The sequence below is a fragment of the Hevea brasiliensis genome, chromosome 3 (assembly GCF_030052815.1).
Source record: "Hevea brasiliensis isolate MT/VB/25A 57/8 chromosome 3, ASM3005281v1, whole genome shotgun sequence".
NCBI classification, from domain to species: domain Eukaryota; kingdom Viridiplantae; phylum Streptophyta; class Magnoliopsida; order Malpighiales; family Euphorbiaceae; genus Hevea; species Hevea brasiliensis.
In genome coordinates, this window is record NC_079495.1 from 69526562 (window position 1) to 69532561 (window position 6000).

A 6000-nucleotide genomic window follows, 5' to 3' on the forward strand; every position below is an offset into this window, starting at 1 on the left:
AAGTAAATTTTCTAGGTTGGGATTTAGGGTTCTTCAAGCTCAAAATGAGCTTTAATGGTGGTTTAAGTAAGGGAGAGGGTGAGGGAGAAAGTGAGGCGGCAACAATGGGAAGAAGACCAATTTTGTTTTTTTTTTTTTTTCTTTTTCTTTTCTTTATGTCTTTATCTTATGGAAGACCAAAAATCTAATTGATTAAATATATTAATTATTACTTTTATGGCATCATGCATGATGTCATGCATGATGTCATCACCCTTTTAACTTTTTCATTTTCTTTTTTTTTCTTTATTTTTCTATTAGTTCTTTAATTTAATTCTCGATTCCGAAATTTTTTTTTCTCCGATTTTATTTGACAGTTAGGTCAGGAGTCAGCTCTAGGGGTCAATTGACCAAATTGCCCCTCGCCGGTTCATCCCGGTTTGCAAATAATCAAATATTTCTTCCGGCTCCCTGACCTAATTATTTGACTGGCTTAACAGTTCTTTTTCGTGATTTTCTCTTTTCCACTGTGTTCATAAGGGTCCTAAGGACCACAACGTCACATTTTACGGTTCAAAATTTGAGTTTAAAATGACTTGTGATCATTCTGAGGAGTCACCATCATTTGTGACTCTCGGCTCGTTTAACTTCTTATGTTTTGTTTTTCTTATTTATACTTAACTAATTGAACATTACTAATTATTTGTGTTTATGGTTTCTCTAGTTGTCTTAAGTATGGTTCTAATCCCCTTAATTGCCCGGACAGACACCGGTCACCGAAACAGTGAAATATACCAGGCTATACAAATAGGGGTGTTACAGTTCCAACGGCTAATATCTACCTCGGAAAGTCGAAATGTCTCGAACTACACTTAATTGACAGTGAGAAAGCATAAAATAATGAAATATGTGATGAGAAAAATTAAGGAAAAATAAAAGAGATAAAATATGACTAAGTTAAACGAGCTGAACCCGTAGCGATGGGTGACCGCACCGGGAAGTTACGACGAGGACCGTTGCCGACCCCAGGACCACGAGGAACCCTTGGAATTAAATTTCGGGACATAATTAAAGGTTTATTGAAATATAATTGACACTAAAAATATCAAAGAAAAATTAATAAATTAGTACAAAGAAAAACAAAAAAAAATCGAGAAACGGACAAAAATCGGTGTTATCGAAAAATCGGGAATATAACCCGAAGTAGGGTATTTTGGTCATTTAACACCTAGAGTTGCCTTTTGACCTCAATTTCCATTAAAAAAAATGATATTACACTTTAGAAATGTCATGAAAAATTAAATTGTGATACAATATGTAAATAGTAAAAGAATGGAGCCAAATGAGCAAATAAGGAAACTTTAACTAATTAAACATTAAAATCTAACTTAGTGCTCCACTAACTCTTAATTTGGGACACTTAAATATTATTTTGGGACAGCAAAACCATCATCTTCCACCTTGAAAAATAACCAGCCAAGAGAAATGGAGTTCACCATGGAAATCACCATGGACGCCCCACATGCAACCTCCATGGGTGCATGATCAGGCCACCATTTCTACTTAGTTCCTTCATTAAAGCTTACACACACACATTGGGCAGTATGTTGGAAGCAAAAAGAAGAGGATTTGATGAAGTTTTGGTGAAGCTCAAAAAAGGTTAGTGATAGTTTTTCATCCCTCGCTTCATTAAAGTTTGTATTAAGGTTGAGATGAGTTGGATGGTGAAGAAATTTGAAGGATTCGATGAGTTATTGATATATTCAATTTTGGACAGCCATGAAAGTTTATTGTAGTTGAGTTATTCTTACCTATAATGGATGAAAATTAAGGTTGAATAACTTAAATGGAGGAAGTAGTAAGTTAAAATCTAAGTATGTGCATGTAGTGCTTGAATTAAGGTTGTGTAATGGAACCTTAATGCTTTGGGCAAACTGCCATGTTTGGCAGCCTATTAAACCATGAATTTGTGTGTGAACATGTAGTTATTAATGAAATATGCTAATGTTAAATTGTGGACAGCAAGTGTAAGTGATATTGAAGTATGATTATGTTGAAGTGTATGTGTAATATTGACATTGAGATATGTTGAATTTTGGTGGAAGTGAATGTTGAACTTGATGGTAAATTATGTGTATTGAGCACTTGAATATTCTGACCAAAAGTGTTGTTGGAATTGTGTACAATATATATATGGAAGTGTTATTGATTGAATATTGAAGTAATGAGGAGGAAAAGGAATATCAAATTGGAAGTGTATGTGCTTTGTGCAGGTTGTGTATTAAAGGCAGTACCTAAATTAGGCCACAAATGCCAAACTATGAACCCAATTGGTATGAGGCCAATGAGGGGTGAAACTACACACCAAATAGGCCAACTTTCATGTAGAAATGTTGCCAAAATTCTTCCTAGAAACTAACCTTAAAAATGACCAAATCCGGAATAGCAACCTTGCAACCCATATTTTTGACCATATGAACAGTAGTCCTTGGGATGACCATAACTCACTCAAAACAGATCCAATTGACCTGAAACTTTTACCATGGTTAGTTTAGACATAGATCTACAATTCTTGTGAAGACACCAAAACCCAGAAATGGCCAGAACCAAGTCAAATGGCTTGCACAAGTTTGGGTACGAAAACTACCGAGCCAAACGTGACCTAAAATTTACCAAATTTTGCACTAAAGGTGCAATCTGCCCAACTTTAGTAAATTAACCATATCTTGGTCTATACAACATAGAATGTAACATCCCCATTGCACGTGTTCTGTACGTTCTGTTGCTCCAGTAGTCAAATAACAGTCCAGGCAAGTCAGGATGTCTAGAACTACACTTTGGTGATAGTGAACAGACATATAATGATGAAATAAATAAAAAGAAAATAAAAGAAAAATCAAACAAAAATGAAAGAGAGAAAATGATGCTAAGTTAAGCAGTAGCGCTGCAATGATGGGTGATCGTGACTGAAGGCCGTTCCCAGGCCTGTGACATGGGAACCCTCTGAATTTAATTTTGAGACATAAATAAAGGTTTATTGAAATGTAATTGACACTAGAAATATCAAAGAAAAATTAGTAAATTAGTACAAAGAAAAATGAAAAATCGAGAAACAGACAAAAATCGGTGTTACCGAAAAATCGGGAATATAACCTGAAGTGGGGTATTTTGGTCATTTGACACCTAGTGTTACCTTTTGACCTCAATGTCCATTAAGAATAAATGATATTGCACCTAGGAAATGTCATGAAAAAAATTAAAATGGGATACAATATGTAAATAGTAAAAGAATGGTGCTAAATGAGCAAATAAGGAAACTTTAATTAATTAAATATTAAAATGAGCTTAGTGCTCCACTAACTTGAATATTGGGATACTAAAATATGCTTTGGGACAGTAGATTGCACTCATTATCATCTTCATCTTCAACCTTTAAAGTTTTGGATGAATTGAACTTCCATGGAAGTCCACCATGGCCAAACTCCCTCCATCACCATGCACCATGGATCAAGCCCTCCTTTCTACTTAGTTCCTTGATTAAAGCTTGCCTACTCACCTTGGGGAAGATATTGGCAACAAGAAAAACAAGATTTGGTGAAGTTTTAACGAAGCTCACAAGTGGTAAGTGTCCAAAACCTCTCCCTTACTTTAGTAAACCTTGTGTTTAGGTTGAGGTGAGTATTTTGGTGAAGAGAAATGAAAGAAATAGTGAGAAATGGACTTGTCCATTTTTGGCAGCCATGAACCTTTGTTGAGCTTGAGTTATTTTTACTTCTAATGAATGGAAATGAAGGTTGATTAATTTAAATGAAAGTTGTAGTAAGTTTGTATCTAAGTATATGCATGTAGTGTTTGAATTAAGGGTGTGAAATGGAACTTAGATGCCTTGAGAAAACTGCCATATTTGGCAGCCCCTAATAGCATGAATTTGTGTGTGAACATGTAGTTATTAATGAAATATGCTAAGGTTAAATTGTGGGCAGCAAGTATAAGTGATATTGAAGTATGATTATGTTGAAGTGTATGTGTAATATTGACATTGAGATGTGTTAAATTTTGGTGGAAGTGAATGTTGAATTAATGGTGAATTGTGTTCATTGAGCACTTGAATATTCTGCCCAAAATTGTTGCTGGAATTGTGTACAATATATATGTGGAAGTGTTCTTGATTGAATATTGAAGAAATGAGGAGGAGAAGGAATATCAAATTGGAAGTGTATATGCTTTGTGCTGGTTGTGTGTGGAGGCAGTACATAAATTAGGCCATAAGTGCCAAACTATGAACCCAATTGGTATGAGGCCAATAGGGGGTGAAACTAGACACCAAATAGGCCAACTTTCATGTAGAAATGTTGCCAAAATTCTGCCTAGAAACTGACCTTAAAAATGACCAAATCCGGATTAGCAACCTTGCAACCCAGATTTTTGACCATATGAACAGTAGTCATTTGGATGACCATAACTCACCCAAAATAGGTCCAATTGACCTGAAATTTTTACCATGGTTAGCTTAGACATATATCTACAATTCTTATGAAGACACCAAATCCCAGAAATGGGCAGAACCAAGTCAAATGGGTTGCACAAGTTCGGGTACAAAAACTGCCGAACCAAAACTGACCTAAAATTGACCAAATTTTGCACTAAAGGTGCAATCTGTCCAGCTTTAGTAAATTGACCATATCTTGGTCTATACAACTCAGAATGACCTGAAATTTTGCCCCGTGTGCAATAAGACATAGAGCTACAATTTTGCTTCTTTGACCAGAAGCTAAAAACTAAGGGAAATAGGACTTTAAGCTAGACCAATCTAGCACACAAAAATTGAGAATTTGACATTTTGCATACAATGATGCTTGAAGCATTTTGGCAATGAATGCCAACTTGTAAAAATGATAAATTGCACTATATTGACAGCATATTGAGATATAAATTGTGACATATTGATGCTAGGAACAACTTATCCATATTACCTAAAAAGGTCAACATATGCATTGACTTGTGAATTATATAATAGTTAGTAAACTCTAAAAATTGAAGAATGAAACAATTAATTAATAATGTGCTCTAGTTTGCCTAGTTGACTAGTATGGATAGGTTGGCTTGCCAATAAGATTCTGATAGCTGTTCTGTAAATGGCTTTATACCATACTGTGTTTTTACGGCTTATTATGCCGCACTGTGACTTTAATAGCCTACGGCTATACATATTGTGTATTTATTTTTGGCTTATCGCCAGATTAACTATATGGCTATTTAGCCACACTATTTGCACACCGGGAGACACTTTGTTACCGATGGTGTGACGGCTCGAGGTACTAGGTACCCAGTGCCAGTATATCCGTTTATCCAGCCTGGTCAGTATATAGGCTACACGGGTAGTAATTCAAGTACTCTTAAATTCAAATACATAAATCCAGTCTACTGACATACAGCATCACCAAAAATTCGTAAATACTTTATTTACTTTATTTTACTGTATATTTCTTTATATTTGGCACCACTAAGCAAAATTTCTTAGCGTGTTGCTTTTGTAACGCGTAGGTATTGGAGACACAGCTGGAGAGCCCAGCAGACCTACAACCAGGTGAGACATCAGATCTGCACAGGAGTCCAGAGTCATCTGCACTGCATTGCATACATGGTAGGACTTAGGATATCTTGTATTTTGTACTTTTGTTGTATATTTGAAATTCAGCCCTATATTTTGTAATGTTATGAAAGCTCTAAAGTTTAATATTTTGTACATATTAAATGACATGGAGATTTTCTATATATATTTAAATTATTATGGACTGTATTATGGAACTGTTTAATGACTGTAAAAGTCTATTGACTTTACTGAGAAATAGAGACTGTGAAATATTTGAGATTTTGATATCATCATATTAAACTGTTTTCAACAGGTTTAGAAGGACAGTTTGTCCTAAATATAGACGGCACCTTGCCAAATTTTTATTACCAATCTTGAAACACTGATTTTATCAAAGTATGACAATAGTATCAGCATGATATGAATAT